Source organism: Arachis stenosperma, chromosome 3 (assembly GCF_014773155.1).
Source record: "Arachis stenosperma cultivar V10309 chromosome 3, arast.V10309.gnm1.PFL2, whole genome shotgun sequence".
Classification (NCBI taxonomy): Eukaryota; Viridiplantae; Streptophyta; class Magnoliopsida; order Fabales; family Fabaceae; genus Arachis; species Arachis stenosperma.
In genome coordinates, this window is record NC_080379.1 from 135,318,288 (window position 1) to 135,339,603 (window position 21,316).

The window sequence follows — 21,316 nt, forward strand, 5'->3', positions numbered from 1 at the left end:
GTAATTTAGCTTCTCTTAATTTCCTCTTCAGAGTCCTTTCAGGTTCAGGATCAGCTTCAACAAGAATGCCTTTTTCCTTGTTCCTGCTCATATAGGGAAGAAGAGAACAAGAAAAGAAAGAGAAATCCTCTATGTCACAGTATAGAGATTCCTTTATGTTAGTAGAAGAAGAAAGGGAATATGAGTGAAGAAGAGTAAATAGGTAGGGGCAGTGTTTGAGATGAAGAGAGGTGAAGAGAAGTGTTAGTAAATAAATAAATAAATAGAAAAAGAGAAAGGATAGAGAATTTCGAAAATAATTTTGAAAAAGTAGTTATTGATTTTCGAAAATTAAAGATAAGATATAATTAAAATTAAAATTTAAAACAATTAGTTAATTTAAAAAGAATTTTGAAAAAGGGATGAGATATTTTCGAAAATTAGAGAGGGAAAAGTAGTTAGGTGGTTTTGAAAAAGATAATAAACAAACAAAATGTCAAATAGTTAGTTGAAAAAGATATTAAAATCAAATTTGAAAAGATAAGAAGATAAGAAGTTAGATAATATATTTTGAAATCAAATTTTTGAAAAGATAAAATTTTGAAAAAGATATGATAAAAAGATAAGATGAGAAAGATTTAAATTTTTAAAATTAAAATTAATTACTTAACTAACAAGAAACTAAAAGATATGATTTTAGAATTTAAAGATTGAACCTTTCTTAACAAGAAAGTAACAAACTTCAAATTTTTGAATAAATCACATTAATTGTTAATGTAATTTCTAAATTTTGAAATAAAATTAAGAAAAAAGATTTTTGAAAAAATATTTTGAAATTTTTGAAATTAATAAGATAAAAATGAAAAAGATTTAATTTAAAAAAGTTTTGAAAAGATAAGATTTTTAAAATTGAAAATTTGACTTGACTTGTAAGAAACAACTAATTTTTAAAATTTTTTTGACCAAGTCAACCCAAAATTTCGAAAATTTGGAGAGAAATAAGGAAAAGATATTTTTTTGATTTTTTGAATTTTTGATGATGAGAGAGAAAAACATTAACATGACCCAAAACATGAAAATTTTGGATCAAAACACATGATGCGTGCAAGAACACTATGAATGTCAAGATGAACACCAAGAACACTTTGAAGATCATGATGAACATCAAGAACATATTTTTGAAAAATTTTTGATGCAAAGAAAACATGCAAGACACCAAACTTAGAAATCTTTAATGCTTAGAAAATATGAATGCAATGATGCACATGAAAAACAACAAAAGACACAAAACAAGAAATCATCAAGATCAAACAAGAAGACTTACCAAGAACAACTTGAAGATCATGAAGAACACTATGAATGCATGGAATTTTCGAAAAAATAATGCATAAATTTTAAGAACATGCAATTGACACCAATCTTAAAAATTGACTCAAGACTCAAACAAGAACACAAAATATTTTTGGTTTTTATGATTTTATGATTTTTTTGTATTTTTATTATTATTTTTTTTTGAAAATGTTTTTTTTTTAAAAAAAATGAAAATAAAGAAAAATTTTGAAAAATTTTTGAAAACTTTTTGAAAAGAAAATTACCTAATCTGAGCAACAAGATGAACCGTTAGTTGTCCAAACTCGAACAATTCCCGGCAATGGCGCCAAAAACTTGGTGAGTGGTGCGCGAAATTGTGATCACTACACAACTTTGCACAACTAACCAGCAAGTGCACTGGGTCGTCCAAGTAATACCTTACGTGAGTAAGGGTCGATCCCACGGAGATTGTTGGTATGAAGCAAGCTATGGTCACCTTGTAAATCTCAGTCAGGCAGACTCAAATGGGTATAGATGATGAATAAAGCATAAAGATAAAGATAGAGATACTTATGTATATCATTGGTGAGAGCTTCAGATAAGCGTATGAAGATGCCTTCCCTTCCGTCTCTCTGCTTTCCTACTGTCTTCATCCAATCCTTCTTACTCCTTTCCATGGCAAGCTTATGCAAGGGTTTCACCGTTGTCAGTGGCTACCTCCCATCCTCTCAGTGAAAATGTTCCTATGCTCTATCACAGCATATGGCTAATCAGCTGTCGGTTCTCGGTCAGGCCGGAATAGAATCCAGCGATTCTTTTGCGTCTGTCACTAACGCCCCGCCTGCTAGGAGTTTGAAGCACGTCACAGTCATTCAATCATTGAATCCTACTCAGAATACCACAGACAAGGTTAGACCTTCCGGATTCTCTTGAATGCCGCCATCAGTTCTCGCCTATACCACGAAGACTTTGATCTCACGGAATGGCTGGCTCGTTTGTCAGGCGAGCACTCGGTTGTCAGGCGATCAACCATGCATCGTGTATCAGGAATCCAAGAGATAAACACTAGAGCCTCATATGCTTGTAGAACGAGAGTGGTTGTCAGTCACCTTGTTCATAGGTGAGAATGGTGATGAGTGTCACGGATCATCACATTCATCAAGTTGAAGAACAAGTGATATCTTGGAATAAGAACAAGCAGAATTGAATAGAAGAACAATAGTAATTGCATTAATACTCGAGGTACAGCAGAGCTCCACACCTTAATCTATGGTGTGTAGAAACTCCACCATTGAAAATACATAAGAACAAGAGTGATCATTGGTTTTGGCCCCAGAGAGGGAACCAGAAGAACCAAGATGAAAATACAATAGTCAAAGGTCCTATATATAGAGAACTAGTAGTCTAGGGTGTACAGAGATAAGTAAATGACATAAAAATCCACTTCCGGGCCCACTTGGTGTGTGCTTGGGCTGAGCAATGAAGCATTTTCGTGTAGAGACTCTTCTTGGAGTTAAACGCCAGCTTTTATGCCAGTTTGGGCGTTTAACTCCCAATTAGGTGCCAGTTCCGGCGTTTAACGCTGGGAATTCTGAGGGTGACTTTGAACGCCGGTTTGGGCCATCAAATCTTAGGCAAAGTATGGACTATCATATATGGCTGGAAAGCCCAGGATGTCTACTTTCCAACGCCGTTGAGAGCGCGCCAATTGGGCTTCTGTAGCTCCAGAAAATCCACTTCGAGTGTAGGGAGGTCAGAATCCAATAGCATCTGCAGTCCTTTTCAGTCTCTGGATCAGATTTTTGCTCAGGTCCCTCAATTTCAGCCAGAAAATACCTGAAATCACAGAAAAACACACAAACTCATAGTAAAGTCCAGAAAAGTGAATTTTAACTAAAAACTAATAAAAATATACTAAAAACTAACTAGATCATACTAAAAACATACTAAAAACAATGCCAAAAAGCGTATAAATTATCCGCTCATCACAACACCAAACTTAAATTGTTGCTTGTCCTCAAGCAACTGAAAATCAAATAAGATAAAAAGAAGAGAATATACTATAGACTCCAAATTATCAATGAAACTTAGCTCCAAATTAGATGAGCGGGACTAGTAGCTTTTTGCCTCCGAACAGTTTTGGCATCTCACTCTATCCTTTGAAATTCAGAATGATTGGCTTCTTTAGGAACTCAGAATCCAGATAGTGTTATTGATTCTCCTAGTTAAGTATGATGATTCTTGAACACACTCTTTTTTGCCTTGGATCACAACTTTATTTCATTCTTTTTCTTTCTTTTTCTTTTTCTCCCTTTTTTTCGTTTTTTTTTTTCGCTGCTTTTTCTTGCTTCAAGAATCATTTTTATGATTTTTCAGATCCTCAGTAACATGTCTCCTTTTTCATCATTCTTTCAAGAGCCAACAATTTTAACATTCATGAACAACAAATTCAAAAGACATATGCACTGTTCAAGCATACATTCAGAAAACAAAAAGTATTGTCACCACATCAAACTAATTAAGCTAGTTTTAAAGATGAATTTGAAATCCTGTACTTCTTGTTCTTTTGTGATTAAAAACAGTTTTCATTTAAGAAAGGTGATGGATTCATAGGACATTCATAACTTTAAGGCATAGACACTAAGACACTAATGATCACAAGACACAAACATAGATAAACATAAGCATGAAAATTTCGAAAAACAGAAAAACAAAGAACAAAGAAATTAAAGAACGGGTCCACCTTAGTGATGGCGGCTTGTTCTTCCTCTTGAAGATCCTATGGAGTGCTTGAGCTCCTCAATGTCTCTTCCTTGTCTTTGTTGCTCCTCTCTCATGATTCTTTGATCTTCTCTAATTTCATGGAGGAGAATGGAGTGTTCTTGGTGCTCCACCCTTAGTTGTCCCATGTTGGAACTCAATTCTCCTAGGGAGGTGTTGATTTGCTCCCAATAGTTTTGTGGAGGAAAGTGCATCCCTTGAGGCATCTTAGGGACTTTATGAGGAGGAGGATCTCTTGTTTGCTCCATCCTTTTCTTAGTGATGAGCTTGAGGTCATGCCTTCTCAGTTAAACCGGCTTCCCTCTTGAGTTTCTCTTCCATTGAGCGCCCTCTTCACAAATGTCTGTGAAGACTTGGTCCAACCTTTGATCAAAGTTGACCCTTTTTGAGTTTGAAAGGGACCTCATGGATCACCTTCTTCAAGGCCACAGCTTCATAGAAGTGGTCTTGATGCACCCTTGAGATGAATCTCTCCATCTCCCATGACTCGGAGGTGGAAGCTTTTGCCATCCCTTTCCTCTTTCTAGAGGTTTCTTCGGCCTTGGATGCCATAAATGGTTATGGAAAAACGAAAAGCAACGCTTTTACCACACCAAACTTAAAAGTTTTGCTCGTCCTCGAGCAAAAGAAGAAAGAAGAGAGTAGAAGAAGAAGAAATGGAGGAGATGGAGGTGGCTTGTGGTTCGGCCAAAAGGGGGGAACAAGTGGTTTGATTATGAATGGTGAGGTAGGTGAAGAGAGGGGTAGGGTTCGGTCATGTAAGGGTGGGTTTGGGAGGGAAAGTGGTTTGAAGTGATTGGTGAATGGGTGAAGAAGAAGAGAGAGGGTGGTGGGGTAGGTGGGGATCCTGTGGGGTCCACAGATCCTGAGGTGTCAAGGAAAAGTCATCCCTGCACCAAGTGGCATTCAAAATCACGTTTTGAGCCATTTCTGGCGTTAAACGCCGAGCTGGTGCCCCTTTCTGGCGTTTAACGCCAGGTTCTTGCCCTTTTCTGGCGTTTAACGCCAGTCTGGTGCCCTTTTCTGGCGTTAAACGCCCAGAATGGTGCTAGACTGGGCGTTAAACGCCCAACTGCTAGCCTTACTGGCGTTTAAACGCCAGTAGGTTCTTCCTCCAGGGTGTGCTGTTTTTCTTCCTGTTTTTCATTCTGTTTTTGCTTTTTCAATTGATTTTGTGACTTCTTATGATCATCAACCTACAAAAAACATAAAATAACAAAAGAAAATAGATAAAATATAACATTGGGTTGCCTCCCAACAAGCGCTTCTTTAATGTCAGTAGCTTGACAAAGGGCTCTCATGGAGCCTCATATTTTCTCAGAGCAATGTTGGAACCTCCCAACACCAAACTTAGAGTTTGAATGTGGGGGTTCAACACCAAACTTAGAGTTTGGTTGTGGCCTCCCAACACCAAACTTAGAGTTTGACTGTGGGGGCTCTGCTTGACTCTGAGTTGAGAGAAGCTCTTCATGCTTCCTCTCCATGGTGACAGAGGGATATCCTTGAGCCTTGAACACAAAGGATTCTTCATTCACTTGAATGATCAGTTCACCTCTATCAACATCAATCACAGCCTTGGCTGTGGCTCGGAAGGGTCTGCCAAGGATGATGGTTTCATCCATGCACTTCCCAGTCTCTAGGACTATGAAATCAGCAGGGATGTAATGGTCTTCAATCTTCACCAAAACATCCTCTACAAGTCCATAAGCTTGTTTTCTTGAGTTGTCTGCCATCTCTAGTGAGACTCTTGCAGCTTGTACCTCAAAGATCCTTAGCTTCTCCATTACAGAGAGAGGCATGAGGTTTACACTTGACCCTAAGTCACACAGAGCCTTCTTGAAGGTCATGGTGCCTATGGTACAAGGTATGAAAAACTTCCCAGGATCTTGTCTCTTTTGAGGTAATTTCTGCCTAGACAAGTCATCCAGCTCTTTGGTGAGCAAAGGGGGTTCATCCTCCCAAGTCTCATTTCCAAATAACTTGTCATTTAGCTTCATGATTGCTCCAAGGTATTTAGCAACTTGCTCTTCAGTGACATACTCATCCTCTTCAGAGGAAGAATACTCATCAGAGCTCATGAAAGGCAGAAGTAAGTCCAATGGAATCTCTATGGTCTCATTTTGAGCCTCAGATTCCCATGGTTCCTCATTAGGGAACTCACTGGAGGTTAGTGCACGCCCATTGAGGTCTTCCTCAGTGGCGTTCACTTCCTCTCCCTCCTCTCCAAATTCGGCCATGTTGATGGCCTTGCACTCTCCTTTTGGGTTTTCTTCTGTATTGCTTAGGAGAGTACTAGGAGGGAGTTCAGTAACTTTCTTGCTCAGCTGTCCCACTTGTGCCTCCAAATTCCTAACAGAGGATCTTGTTTCAGTCATGAAACTTTGAGTGGTTTTGATTAGATCAGAGACCATGGTTGCTAAGTCAGAGGGGTTCTGCTTAGAACTCTCTGTCTGTTGCTGAGAAGATGATGGAAACGGCTTGCCATTGCTAAACCTGTTTCTTCCACCATTATTGTTGAAACCTTGTTGAGGTCTCTCTTGATTCTTCCATGAGAAATTTGGGTGATTTCTCCATGAAGAATTGTAGGTGTTTCCATAGGGTTCTCCTAGGTAATTCACCTCTTCCATTGAAGGGTTCTCAGGATCATAAGCTTCTTCTTCAGATAAAGCATCCTTAGTACTGCTTGGTGCATTTTGCATTCCAGACAGACTTTGAGAAATCAAATTGACTTGTTGAGTCAATATCTTGTTCTGAGCCAGAATGGCATTCAGAGTATCAATCTCAAGAACTCCTTTCTTCTGACTTGTCCCATTGTTCACAGGATTCCTTTCAGAAGTGTACATGAATTGGTTATTTGCAACCATTTCAATTAGCTCTTGAGCTTCTGTAGGCGTCTTCTTCAGATGAAGAGATCCTCCAGCAGAGCTATCCAAAGACATCTTGGATAGTTCAGACAGACCATCATAGAAAATACCTATGATGCTCCATTCAGAAAGCATGTCAGATGGACATTTTCTGATCAATTGTTTGTATCTTTCCCAAGCTTCATAGAGGGATTCTCCTTCCTTCTGTCTGAAGGTTTGGACTTCTACTCTAAGCTTACTCAATTTTTGAGGTGGAAAGAACTTTGCCAAGAAGGCATTGACTAGCTTTTCCCATGAGTCTAGGCTTTCTTTAGGTTGTGAGTCCAACCATGTCCTAGCTCTGTCTCTTACAGCAAAAGGGAATAGCATAAGTCTGTAGGCCTCAGGGTCAACCCCATTAGTCTTGACAGTGTCGCAGATTTGCAAGAATTCAGCTAAGAACTGATGAGGATCTTCCAATGGAAGTCCATGGAACTTGCAATTCTGTTGCATTAGAGAAACTAATTGAGGCTTAAGCTCAAAGTTGTTTGCTCCAATGGCAAGGATAGAGATGCTTCTCCCATAGAAATCGGGAGTAGGTGCAGTAAAGTCACCCAGCACCTTCCTTGCATTGTTGTTGTTTTCGGCTGCCATGTGTTCTTCTTCTTTGAAGAATTCGGTTAGGTCCTCTACAGAGAATTGTGCCTTAGCTTCTCTTAGCTTTCGCTTTAAGGTCCTTTCAGGTTCAGGGTCAGCTTCAACAAGAATGCCTTTGTCTTTGTTCCTGCTCATATGAAAGAGAAGAGAACAAGAAAGTGTAGAATCCTCTATGTCACAGTATAGAGATTCCTTGAGGTGTCAGAGGAACAGAAAAATAGAAAGAAGAGGTAGAAGAATTCGAACTTAAATTAGATAGAGTTCGAATTGTGCATTGAGAAGGAGTGGTACTCCATAAATAGAAGGATGTGGGAAGAGAGGAAGAAATTTTCGAAAATCAAGTGAAATAATTTGAAAACATTTTTAAAAAAAAATTAATTAATTTTCGAAAATCAAGAGTGAGAAAGAGATCAAGTAATTTTTTGGAAAAGATTTTTGAAATTAGAAATCAAAAAGATATGATTTGAAAACTATTTTGAAAAAGATGTGATTAAAAAGATATGATTGAAAAGTTATGGTTTTAAAAAGATATGATTGAAAAGATATGATTTGAAAACAATTTTAAAAAGATTTGATTTTAAAAATTAATGACTTGCCTAACAAGAAAAGATATGATTCAAACATTAAACCTTTCTCAACAGAAAAGGAAACATACTTAAAATGTTCAATCAAATCATTAATTGTTAGTAAGTATCTTTGAAAAAGGAAAGAAATTGATTTTGAAAACATTTGATTGAAAAGATATGATTTGAAAAAGATTTGATTTTGAAAAACTTTGAAAACTTAAAAAAAATTGATTTTGAAAACAAAATCCTCCCCCTTGTGCCATCCTGGCGTTAAACGCCCAGAATGGTATCCATTCTGGCGTTTAACGCCCAAAATGCTACCTTTTTGGGCGTTAAACGCCCAACCAGGTACCCTGGCTGGCGTTTAAACGCCAGTCTGTCCTTCTTCAATGGGCGTTTTGAACGCCTAGCTTTTTCTGTGTAATTCCCCTGTTGTATGTTCTGAATCTTCAATGCTCTGTATTATTGACTTGAAAAGACACAAATTAAAAATATTTTTGGATTTTTAATAATGAGGAATAATCAAAATGCAACTAAAATCAAATAACAATGCATGCAAGACACCAAACTTAGCAGTTTGTATACTACTGACACTAACAACATGAGAATGCATATGAGACACATAAACACTCAAGTCAATAGAATTCAAAGATCAGAACAATGAAATCATCAAGAACAACTTGAAGATCAATGAAGACACATGCATGAATGTAATAAGAACAGAAACATGCAATATTTTTGGATTTTTATGATTTTGTAAATTTTTTTTTTGGATTTTTCGAAAATTAAGTGGAAAAGAAAACAAAGGTATCAAAATTCTTAATGAGAATTCCAGGAATCATGCAATGTTAGTCTAAAGCTTTAGTCTAAAGGAATTAGACATAGCTAGCCAAGCTTCAGCAGGACATTGCATTCAAGAGCTAAATTGATGAGGATCAATCAGCTTTGGTGATGATAAAAAACATCACCTTGAAACACTAGAATTCATTCTTAAGAACTCTGAAAAAAAAATACCTAATCTAAGCAACAAGATGAACCGTCAGTTGTCCATACTCGAACAATCCCCGGCAACGGCGCCAAAAACTTGGTGCGCGAAATTGTGATCACTACACAACTTTGCACAACTAACCAGCAAGTGCACTGGGTCGTCCAAGTAATACCTTACGTGAGTAAGGGTCGATCCCACGGAGATTGTTGGTATGAAGCAAGCTATGGTCACCTTGTAAATCTCAGTCAGGCAGACTCAAATGGGTATAGATGATGAATAAAGCATAAAGATAAAGATAGAGATACTTATGTATATCATTGGTGAGAGCTTCAGATAAGCGTATGAAGATGCCTTCCCTTCCGTCTCTCTACTTTCCTACTGTCTTCATCCAATCCTTCTTACTCCTTTCCATGGCAAGCTTATGCAAGGGTTTCACCGTTGTCAGTGGCTACCTCCCATCCTCTCAGTGAAAATATTCCTATGCTCTGTCACAGCATATGGCTAATCAGCTGTCGGTTCTCGGTCAGGCCGGAATAGAATCCAGCGATTCTTTTGCGTCTGTCACTGACGCCCCGCCTGCTAGGAGTTTGAAGCACGTCACAGTCATTCAATCATTGAATCCTACTCAGAATACCACAGACAAGGTTAGACCTTCCGGATTCTCTTGAATGCCGCCATCAGTTCTCGCCTATACCACGAAGACTCTGATCTCACAGAATGGCTGGCTCGTTTGTCAGGCGAGCACTCGGTTGTCAGGCGATCAACCATGCATCGTGTATCAGGAATCCAAGAGATAAACACTAGAGCCTCATATGCTTGTAGAACAAGAGTGGTTGTCAGTCACCTTGTTCATAGGTGAGAATGGTGATGAGTGTCACGGATCATCACATTCATCAAGTTGAAGAACAAGTGATATCTTGGAATAAGAACAAGCAGAATTGAATAGAAGAATAATAGTAATTGCATTAATACTCGAGGTACAGCAGAGCTCCACACCTTAATCTATGGTGTGTAGAAACTCCACCGTTGAAAATACATAAGAACAAGAGTGATCATTGGTTTCGGCCCCAGAGAGGGAACCAGAAGAACCAAGATGAAAATACAATAGTCAAAGGTCCTATATATAGAGAACTAGTGGTCTAGGGTGTACAGAGATAAGTAAATGACATAAAAATCCACTTCCGGGCCCACTTGGTGTGTGCTTGAGCTGAGCAATGAAGCATTTTCGTGTAGAGACTCTTCTTGGAGTTAAACGCCAGCTTTTATGCCAGTTTGGGCGTTTAACTCCCAATTAGGTGCCAGTTCCGGCGTTTAACGCTGGGAATTCTGAGGGTGACTTTGAACGCCGGTTTGGGCCATCAAATCTTGAGCAAAGTATGGACTATCATATATTGCTGGAAAGCCCAGGATGTCTACTTTCCAACGCCGTTGAGAGCGCGCCAATTGGGCTTCTGTAGCTCCAGAAAATCTACTTCGAGTGTAGGGAGGTCAGAATCCAACAGCATCTGCAGTCCTTTTCAGTCTCTGGATCAGATTTTTGCTCAGGTCCCTCAATTTCAGCCAAAAAATACCTGAAATCACAGAAAAACACACAAACTCATAGTAAAGTCCAGAAAAGTGAATTTTAACTAAAAACTAACTAGATCATACTAAAAACAATGCCAAAAAGCGTATAAATTATCCGCTCATCAGTGAGCGAAATTGTTACTCATGCTTAAATTGTTGTTCGAAATTGATTGTCCCTGGTGATGGCGCCAAAACCTGGTGCGCAATACCATGGTCCAAACATAACTTCACAACTTCGCACAACTAACCAGCAAGTGTACTAGGTCGTCCAAGTAATACCTTACGTGAGTAAGGGTCGATCCCACAGAGATTGTTGGTATGAAGCAAGCTATGGTCATCTTGTGAATCCCAGTCAGGCGGATTCAAAAATGATTGGATTAGATAATTAAAAGATAAATAAAATAGGATAGAAATACTTATGTAAATTAATGGTGAGAATTTCAGATAAGCGTATGGAGATGCTTGTCCCTGTTGAATCTCTGCTTTCCTACTGCTTTCATCCAATTTTATCACTCCCTTCTATGGCAAGCTTTATGTAGGGCATCACCGTTGTCAATGGCTACATCCCATCCCCTCAGTGAAAATGGTCCAAATGCTCTGTCACAGCACGGCTAATCATCTGTCGGTTCTCAATCAGGCTAGAGTAGAATCCCCTGATTCTTTTGCGTCTGTCACTAACGCCCAGCCTTCAGGAGTTTGAACCTCGTCACAGTCATTCAATCCCGGAATCCTACTCGAAATACCACAGACAAGGTTAGATTTCCGGATTCCCATGAATGCCGCCATCAATTCTAGCTTATACCACAAAGATTCTGATTAAGGAATCCAAGAGATATGCACCCGGCCTAAGGTAGAACGGAAGTGGTTGTCAGTCACGCGCGTTCATAGGTGAGAATGATGATGAGTGTCACGGATCATCACATTCATCAAGTTGAAGTGCAACGAATATCTTAGAACAGGAATAAATCAAATTGGATAGAAAATACTAGTAATTGCATTGAAACTTGAGGTACAGCAGAGCTCCACACCCTTAATCTATGGTGTGTAGAAACTCCATCGTTGAAAATACATAAGTGAAAGGTCCAGGCATGGCCGAATGGCCAGCCCCCATAACGTGATCAATAGTCTCCTTAGATGAATAATAAGATAAAACTGAGACCAAAGATGTCTAATACACTAGTAAATTATCCTATTTATACTAGACTAGCTACTAGGGTTTACAAGAGTAAGTAATTGATGCATAAATCCACTTCCGGGGCCCACTTGGTGTATGTTTGGGTTGAGCTTGATCTATCCACGAGCTGAGACTTCTCTTGGAGTTAAACGCCAAGTTGTAACGTGTTTTGGGCGTTCAACTCCGGTTCGTGGCGTGTTTCTGGTGTTTGACTCCAGACAGCAACATGGAACTGGCGTTGAGCGCCAGTTTATGTCGTCAAATCACGAATAAAGTATGAACTATTATATATTGCTGGAAAGCTCTGGATGTCTACTTTCCAACACCATTAAGAGTGCGCCATTTGGAATTCTATAACTTCAGAAAATCCATTTCAAGTGCAGGGAGGTCAGATTCCTACAGCATCAGCAGTCCTTTGTCAGCCTCCTATCAGAGTTTTGCTCAGGTCCCTCAATTTCAGCCAGAAAATACCTGAAATCACAGAAAAACACACAAACTCATAGTAAACTCCAGAAATGTGAATTTAGCATAAAAACTAATGAAAACATCCCTAAAAGTAACTAGATTATATTAAAACTACATAAAACAATGCCAAAAAAGCGTATAAATTATCCGCTCATCAACATAAAATTTGGAGTATAGTAGTTACATAAACCGTAAATGAATACGCATTGGAAACGTGTAACACCCTACCATACAGAGTCCTATGCTTAAGTCATAATTCAGAGATGGCAAGGTATTATGACCTCTAAAAATAAAATTTAGTATGTATAGTAGTGTGAAAATTGATTATAACTAGGAGCCTTTGAAGAAAAAGGGTACAACAAAATCGTAACTCGAAAGCGCAACACTCCAATCGAAAATATAACGAATAAAGGAATAAGCTAAAGCGAGATTGGATATATATATAAAAGAGTGCCAAAAATAGGAATATCAAAACTCAACATCCGGTTGCGAAGATAACCGGTCCGAGCATAGCAATATATACATGTAATTAAAATAAGAAACCCTAAGTAAACCCAAAGGGACATAAATACAGAAAACCTATTCTCCAAAATCTCCTATAAGAGGAGTAATCACAGTTTGTATTATTTAGTGGAGATAAAAGTATCTAAGCAAAACATATAAACCAAAATAGAGTCCCGAGAACAAAGGATCTTCGCTAATCCAGAAGTCTCCAGCATGCTTCAGTGAGAAGCCTCACGTCCTACATCTGAAAACCACAAAATCCGCATGGGTGAGAACCGGAGGTTCTCAGTATGGTAACGGTGCCCACATATCTAACATGTAATGTCCTGGGAAAGCCAAAGGCAATCCTAGAACTTTCAACAGATAATTCAAAGCTTATAAACATGCTAAACCATAAATGGCAACTGACTAAGGATTCTTCAGTCTAACTAATACTTCCTTTTTCGATTCCTTCAGACCTCCCAACCACCAACAAGAGTATAATATGTTAAACACATTTATATCAAACGAGAGATATACAAATAGGAACAGATAAGGCATTTAGACAATTAGCAAGTAATATGCAGTTAATTAGGCAATCTCAAACAATTCACATAATATGCATATGATGTATGCTTGTCCTAATGGCTGATGATATCATCTGTCAGTTATATAGCCAACTCGACAAGTCCTGGTAGATAACCATTGGACTGTCCCTCTGTCGTGCATCCCCAATTCGAGTTATTCTCGATCATCATCATGATCATACTCATAATCCATATCCAACACCCTCACTGGTGTATATTCACGGGGGTGAGCTCAACCGAAACTTTAGAGAAAACTTGGAACTTAACCCCATAAAGGTAATGCCTCCACACCTTTAGCACAAATACAACCGCAGCAAGCTCCAAATCGTGAGTAGGGTAGTTAACTTTATGAGGTCTCAACTGACGTGAGGCATACGCCACCACATTATGATGCTGCATCAACATGCACCCTAGACCCTTCAGTGAGGCATCACAGTATACCTCAAATGATTCATTTGGCTCAGGTAACACCAACACATACGCAGTGGTCAACTTTTGTTTCAACGCCTGAAAACTCTCCTTGCACTCAGGAGTCCAAACAAATGGTACATCCTTGCGGGTTAACTTTGTCAATGGCAAGGCTATTTGCGAAAAGCCTTTGATGAATCTTCGGTAATAGCCAGCTAAGCCCAGAAAACTCCTTATCTCAGTTACAGAGGTTGGCCGTCCCCAATTCATCACCGCCTCCACCTTAGATGGGTCTACAGCTATCCCTTGTTTACTCACCACATGGCCCAGAAACTTCACCTTCTTCTTCCAGAATTCACATTTAGACAGTTTCGCATAGAGTTTCTTTTCCTTCAGTATCTACAACACGGTCCTCAAGTGTTCTGCATGCTCTGCTTCAGTCTTGGAATAGATCAGTATGTCATCAATAAAGACAACAATAAATTTATCCATAAACGAACGGAACACTCTGTTCATATAATCCATAAACACTGCAAGAGTGTTTGTTAACCTAAAAGACCTTACAATGTACTCATAATGACCATAACGAGTCCTGAAAGCGGTCTTAGGGATGTCCTCACCCCTCACCTTTATCTGGTGATAACCAGATCGCAAATCGATCTTGGAGAAAATCCCAGCTCCTTGTAACTAATCCATGAGATTATCAATTCTTGGCAATGGGCACTTATTCTTTATTGTAACCTTATTCAGCTGCCTGTAATCCACACAGAGCCGCATACTTCCGTCCTTCTTCTTTACCAGTAATACTGGCGCACCCCACGGAGAAACACTTGGTCGGATAAAGTTCTTACGCAAAAAATTCTCTAACTGAGATTTTAACTCGGCCATTTCCAGTGGTGACATCCTATAAGGAGCACTCAAGATTGGTCCAGTCCTAGGCACAAACTCAATAGCAAACTCAACCTCTCGGTTAGGTGGAAACTCATCAATATCTTCGGGAAACACCTCCGGAAACTCACACACAACTGGAATATGTTCCAATCTTTGATCATCACCCAAAACACCCGCGGTTAACAATAAGATACCCTGACATTCGGTTCCCGAACAATTCACCATCATCAAATTCAAGTAATAACTATTCAATACAACCAGTCCTTCTGTATTTTCTGGCATAAAGTACACCGATTTCGCAGAACAATCAAGTAGGACATGGTTATCCGATAACCAGTCCAATCCCAAGATAAGATCAAGACTGATAATCGGTAAGCAGATAAAATTATGGACAAAGTCACGTTGCTTGACCCAAAATGCAACTTACGGGCATCCTAGCCTAGTTATCATGGCTTCATGAGTGGCATTATACACTTTTAGGTCATAACCTAAAACTACAATCTTCAATCCTAGCTCACTAGCTTTTTCGAATGCAATGAATGAATGCGTTGCTCTCGAATCAAATAAAGCATTTAAAGTTTGACCAGCCATTTCACAGTTACCTCGGATAAGAGTTTCGGATCCTTCGGCACCTGGTACATGAAATCGTGATACATAACTTCGTGCAGCTGACCAGCAAGTGCACTGGGTCGTCCAAGTAATACCTTACGTGAGTAAGGGTCGATCCCACAGAGATTGTTGGCTTGAAGCAAGCTATGGTCACCTTGAAAATCTCAGTACGTGGATAAAAATGGTTATGGGATTTTAATAATTAAAATAACGAAATAGAACATAAAAAATAGGATAGAAATACTTAGGCAATTCATTGGTGGGAATTTCAGATAAGCGTATGAAGATGCTTTGTTCCCTTTGAGCCTGTGCTTTCCTATTGCCTTCATCCAATCATTCATACTCCTTTCCATGGCAAGCTGTATGTAGGTGGATCACCGTCGTCAATGGCTACCATCCATCCTCTCAGTGAAAATGGTCCTCTACGGTTTCTCGCATAGCTAATTGGTGCGCGAAATTGTGAACAATACTTTTTCACAACTCAAATAATCCCCGGTAATGGCTCCAAGAACTTGGTGGCTCAATACCGTGGCATTACACAACTTCGCACAACTAACCAGCAAGTGCACTGGGTCGTCCAAGTAATAAACCTTACGTGAGTAAGGGTCGATCCCACGGAGATTGTTAGCATTGAAGCAAGCTATGGTCATCTTATAAATCTTAGTCAGGCAAACTTAGATGTATATGGTGATGAACGAAAATAACATAAAAGATAAGGATAGAGATACTTATGTAATTCATTGGTAGGAACTTCAGATAAACGCATGAAGATGCCTTCCCTTCCGTCTCTCTGCTTTCCTACTGCCTTCATCCAATCCTTTCTTACTCCTTTCCATGGCAAGCTCGTGTAGGGTCTCACTGTTGTCAGCAGCTACCTCCCATCCTCGCAGTGAAAGCTAATGCATACACTCTGTCACAGTGCTGCCAATCACCGGTGTGGTTCCCTCCCCTACCGGAATAGAATAACTCTTTTGCGTCTGTCACTAACGCCCAGTAGGTTACAGGTTTGAAGCACGTCACAGTCATTCAATCATTGAATCCTACTCAGAATACCACAGACAAGGTTAGACCTTCCGGATTCTCTTGAATGCTGCCATCAGTTCTTGCCTATACCACGAAGACTCTGATCTCACAGAATGGCTGGCTCGTTTGTCAGGCGAGCACTCGGTTGTCAGGCGATCAACCATGCATCGTGCAATCAGAAATCCAAGAGATATTCACTAAGCCTCAAATGCTTGTAGAACAAGAGTGGTTGTCAGTCACCTTGTTCATAGGTGAGAATGATGATGAGTGTCAATCATCACCTTCATCAAGTTGAAGAACAAGTGATATCTTGGTAAAAGAACAAGCGGAATTGAATAGAAGAACTATAGTAATTGCATTAATACTCGAGGTACAGCAGAGCTCCACACCTTAATCTATGGTGTGTAGAAACTCCACCGTTGAAAATACATAAGAACAAGGTCTAGGCATGGCCGTGAGGCCAGCCTCCCCAAAGTGATCAAAGGATCTAAAATAATCCCCAGATGATAAATACAATAGTAAAAGGTCCTACTTATAGAAAACTAGTAGCCTAAGGTGTACAGAAATGAGTAAATGACATAAAAATCCTCTTCCGGGCCCACTTGGTGTGTGCTTGGGCTGAGCAATGAAGCAAATTTCGTGTAGAGACTCTTCTTGGAGTTAAACGCCAGCTTTGGTGCCAGTTTGGGCGTTTAACTCCCATTTGGGTGCCAGTTCCAGCGTTTAACGCTGGGATTTCTTGAGGTGACTTTGAACGCCGGTTTGGGCCATCAAATCTTGGGCAAAGTATGGACTATCATATATTTCTGGAAAGCCCAGGATGTCTACTTTCCAACGCCGTTGAGAGCGCGCCAATTGGGCTTCTGTAGCTCCAGAAAATCCGCTTCGAGTGCAGGGAGGTCAGAATCCAACAGCATCTGCAGTCCTTTTTGGTCTCTGGATCAGATTTTTGCTCAGGTCCCTCAATTTCAGCCAGAAAATACCTGAAATCACAGAAAAACACACAAACTCATAGTAAAGTCCAGAAAAGTGAATTTTAACTAAAAACTAATAAAAATATACTAAAAACTAACTAGATCATATCAAAAACATACTAAAAACAATGCCAAAAAGCATACAAATCATCCGCTCATCACTAATCATCTGTCGGTTCTCGATCATGTCAGAATAAGATCCATTGATCCTTTTGCACATTGTCACTGCGCCCAACACTCGCGAGTTTAAAGTTCGTCACAGTCATCCCATCCCAGATCCTACTCGGAATACCACAGACAAGGTTTAGACTTTTTGGATCTCAAGAATGCCGCCCATTTGATTCTAGCTTATACCACGAAGACTCTGATTGCATGGAATGGAAGCTCTGTTGTCAGGAAAGGCAACCATGCGTCGTGAACCAGGAGGCCAAGAGATACACACTCAAGCTCTAGTATATAGAACAGCGGTGGTTGTCAGGCACGCGTTCATAAGGGAAGATGATGATGAATGTCATGGATCATCACATCCATCAGGTTGAACTACGAGTGAATATCTTAGAACAAGAATAAACTTGAATTGAATAGAAGAACAATAGTACTTTGCATTAATGCATGAGGAACAGCAGAGCTCCACACCTTAATCTATGGTGTATAAAAACTCCACCATTGAAAATACATAAGTGATAATGGTGTTCATTGGTTTCGGCCCTAGAAGGGGAACCTGAATAACCAAGACGACTAATACAATAGAGAAAAGTTCTATTTATAATCAACTAGTAACCTAGGGTTTACAGAAATAAGTAAATGATGCAGAAATCCACTTCCGGGGCCCACTTGGTGTGTGCTTGGGCTGAGCATTGAAGCTTTTACGTGCATGGGCTTCTCTTGGAGTTAAACGCCAGCTCCGGTGCCAGTTTGGGCGTTTAATTCCAGCTTTTATGCCAATTTGGACATTTTTACACTAGAATTTTTATGCTGACTTGGAACGCCAGTTTGGGCCATCAAATCTCGGGCAAAGTATGGACTATTATCCATTGCTGGAAAGTCCAAGATATCTACTTTCTAACTCAATTGAGAGCGCGCCAATTCGGCTTCTGTAGTTCCAGAAAATCTATTTCGAGTGTAGGGAGGTCAGAATGCAACAGCATCTGCAGTCCTTTTTCAGCCTCTTAATAAGATTTTTGCTCAGGTCCCTCAATTTCAGCCAGAAAATACCTAAAATCACAGAAAAACACACAAACTCATAGTAAAGTCCAGAAATGTGATTTTTGCATAAAAACTAATAATTATATACTAAAAACTAACTAAATCATACTAAAAACTACCTTAAAATAATGCCAAAAAGCGTATAAATTATCCGCTCATCACAACACCAAACTTAAATTATTGCTTGTCCCCAAGCAACTGAAAATAAAATAGAATAAAAAGAAGAGAATATATAATGAATCTCACAATATCAATGAAACTTAGTCCCAATTGGTTGAGCGGGGCTAGTAGCTTTTTGCTTCTGAACAGTTTTGGCATCTCACTTTATCCTTTGAAATTCAGAATGATTGGCATCTATAGGAACTCAGAATTTTAGATAGTGTTATTGATTCTCCTAATTCAGTACGTTGATTCTTGAACACAGCTACTTTATGAGTCTTGGCCGTGACCCTAAGCACTTTGTTTTCCAGTATTACCACCGGATACATAAATGCCACAGACACATAACGGGGTGAACCTTTTCAGGTTGTGACTCACCTTTGCTAATGTCCCCAGTTAGAGGTGTCCAGAGTTCTTAAGCACACTCTTTTGCTTTGGATAACGACCTTAACCACTCAGTCTCAAGCTTTTCACTTGGACCTTCATGACACAAGCACATGGTTAGGAACAGCTTGTTCTAGCCGCTTAGGCCAGGATTTTATTCCTTCGGGCCCTCCTATCCACTGATGCTCAAAGCCTTGGATCCTTTTTACCCTTGCCTTTTGGTTTAAAGGGCTATTGGCTTTTTCTGCTTGCTTTTTCTTTTTCTTTCCTTTTTTCTTTTTTGTTTATTTTTTTGCTACTTTTTTTTCTTTTTCACTGTTTTTTCTTGCTTCAAGAATCAATTTCATGATTTTTCAGATTATCAATAACATTTTTCTTTGTTCATCATTCTTTCAAGAGCCAACAATTTTAACATTCATAAACTTCACTATAAAAAATATTTACTGTTCAAGCATTCATTCAGAAAACAAAAAGTATTGCCATAACATCAAAATAATTAAACTAATTTTAAGATAAAAATTAAAATCCAAGTACTTCTTGTTCTTTTGTAATTAGGCACATTTTTCATTTAAGAGAGGTGAAGGATTCATGGAATTATTCACAGCTTTAAGGAATAGACACTAGACACTAATGATCATGTAATGAAGACACAAACTTAGATAACACATAAAGCATAAAATAAAAAAATAGAAAAATAAGAACAAGGAAATCAAGGAACGGGTTCACCTTAGTGATGGCGGCTAGTTCTTCCTCTTGAAGATCCAATGGAACACCTGAGCTCCTCTATGTCTCTTCCTTGCCTTTGTTGCTCTTCCCTCATTGCTATTTGATCCTCTATAATTTCATGGAGAATAATGGAGTGCTCTTGTTGCTCCATCCTTAGTTGCTCCATGTTGGAACTCAAATCTTCCAAAGAGGTGTTGAGTTGCTCCCAATAGTTGTGTGGAGGCAAATGCATCCCTTGAGACATCTCAGGGATTTCTTGATGAGTAACTTCCTCATGCTCTTGTTGAGGTCCATGAGTGGGCTCTCTTATTTGCTCCATCCTCTTTTTAGTGATGGGCTTATCCTCTTCAATGAGGATGTCGTCCTCTATGACAATTCCAGTTAAACTGCATAGGTGACAAATGAGATGAGGAAAGGCTAACTTTGCCAAAATGGAACCTCAGGGATCACCTTCTTCTTGGCCAAAATTTCATAGAAGTGGTCTTGATGGACCTTTGAGATGAATATCTCCATCTCCTATGACTCGGAGGTAAAAGCTTTTGCCTTCCCTTTCCTCTTTCTAGAGGTTTCTCCGGCCTTATGTGCCATAAATGGTTATGAAAACACAAAAAGCAATGCTTTTTCCACACCAAACTTAAAAGGTTTGCTCGTCCTCGAGCAAAGGAAGAAAGAAGGACGGAGAAGAAGAAGAAATTAAGGAGATGGAGAGGTGTGAGTGGTTCGGCCAGGGGGGAAAAGAAGTGTTTATGATGTGTGAAAATGAAAGAGGGATGAAGGGTTTATATAGGAGTGGAGAGCATGGTAGGATTCGTGTGTGAGGGTTGGGTTTGGTAGAGAAAGTTGTTTGAATTTTGAATGGTGGGGTGTTTGGGGAAGAGTCGATGGAGGTGATTGGTGAAGGGTATTGAGGAAGAGAAATAGAGGTGATTGATGAGGGGTATTTGGGGAAGGGTGTTATTGGAATATGTGAAGAAGAGAGAGAGTGAGTTGAGGTAGGTGGGGATCCTGTGGGGTCTACAGATCCTGAGGTGTCAAGGATTTCTCATCCCTGCACTATTCTGGCATGTAAACACCCTCCTAGTGCCAATCCTGGCGTTAAACGCCAGGTTGCTGCCTATTTTTGGCATTTAACGCAAGCTTTTCTTCCTTTTCTGGCGTTGAACGCCAACTTTGCTTCCCTTTCTGGGTGTTTAACGCCCATTCTGCTACCCTTACTGGCGTTTAAATGCCAGTAAGCTCCTCCTCCAAGGTGTGCTGTTTTTAATGCTGTTTTTGAATTTGCTTTTATTCTTGCAGTTATTTTTGTGACTCCACATGATCATCAACCTAAAGAAAACATAAAATAAAAATGGAAAATGGAAATTTAACATAAATAAAAAATTGGGTTGCCTCCCAATGAGTGCTTTTTTAATGTCAATAGCTTGACAATGAGCTCTCATGGAGCCTCACAGATTTTCAGAGCATGGTTGGGGCCTCCCAACACCAAACTTAGAACTTGAATGTGGGGGTTTTGGTTGACTCTGTATTGAGAGAAGC

General features: G+C 39.4%; 1 non-coding gene across 1 annotated transcript; it reads left to right on the forward strand.

The window, feature by feature from the left end:
- Positions 1-7,068: 7,068 nt before the first annotated feature.
- LOC130971895 (small nucleolar RNA R71) lies at positions 7,069-7,172 on the forward strand. Its single transcript, XR_009083098.1, has one exon. It is a non-coding gene; the product is annotated as a small nucleolar RNA R71 (small nucleolar RNA).
- Positions 7,173-21,316: the final 14,144 nt, after the last annotated feature.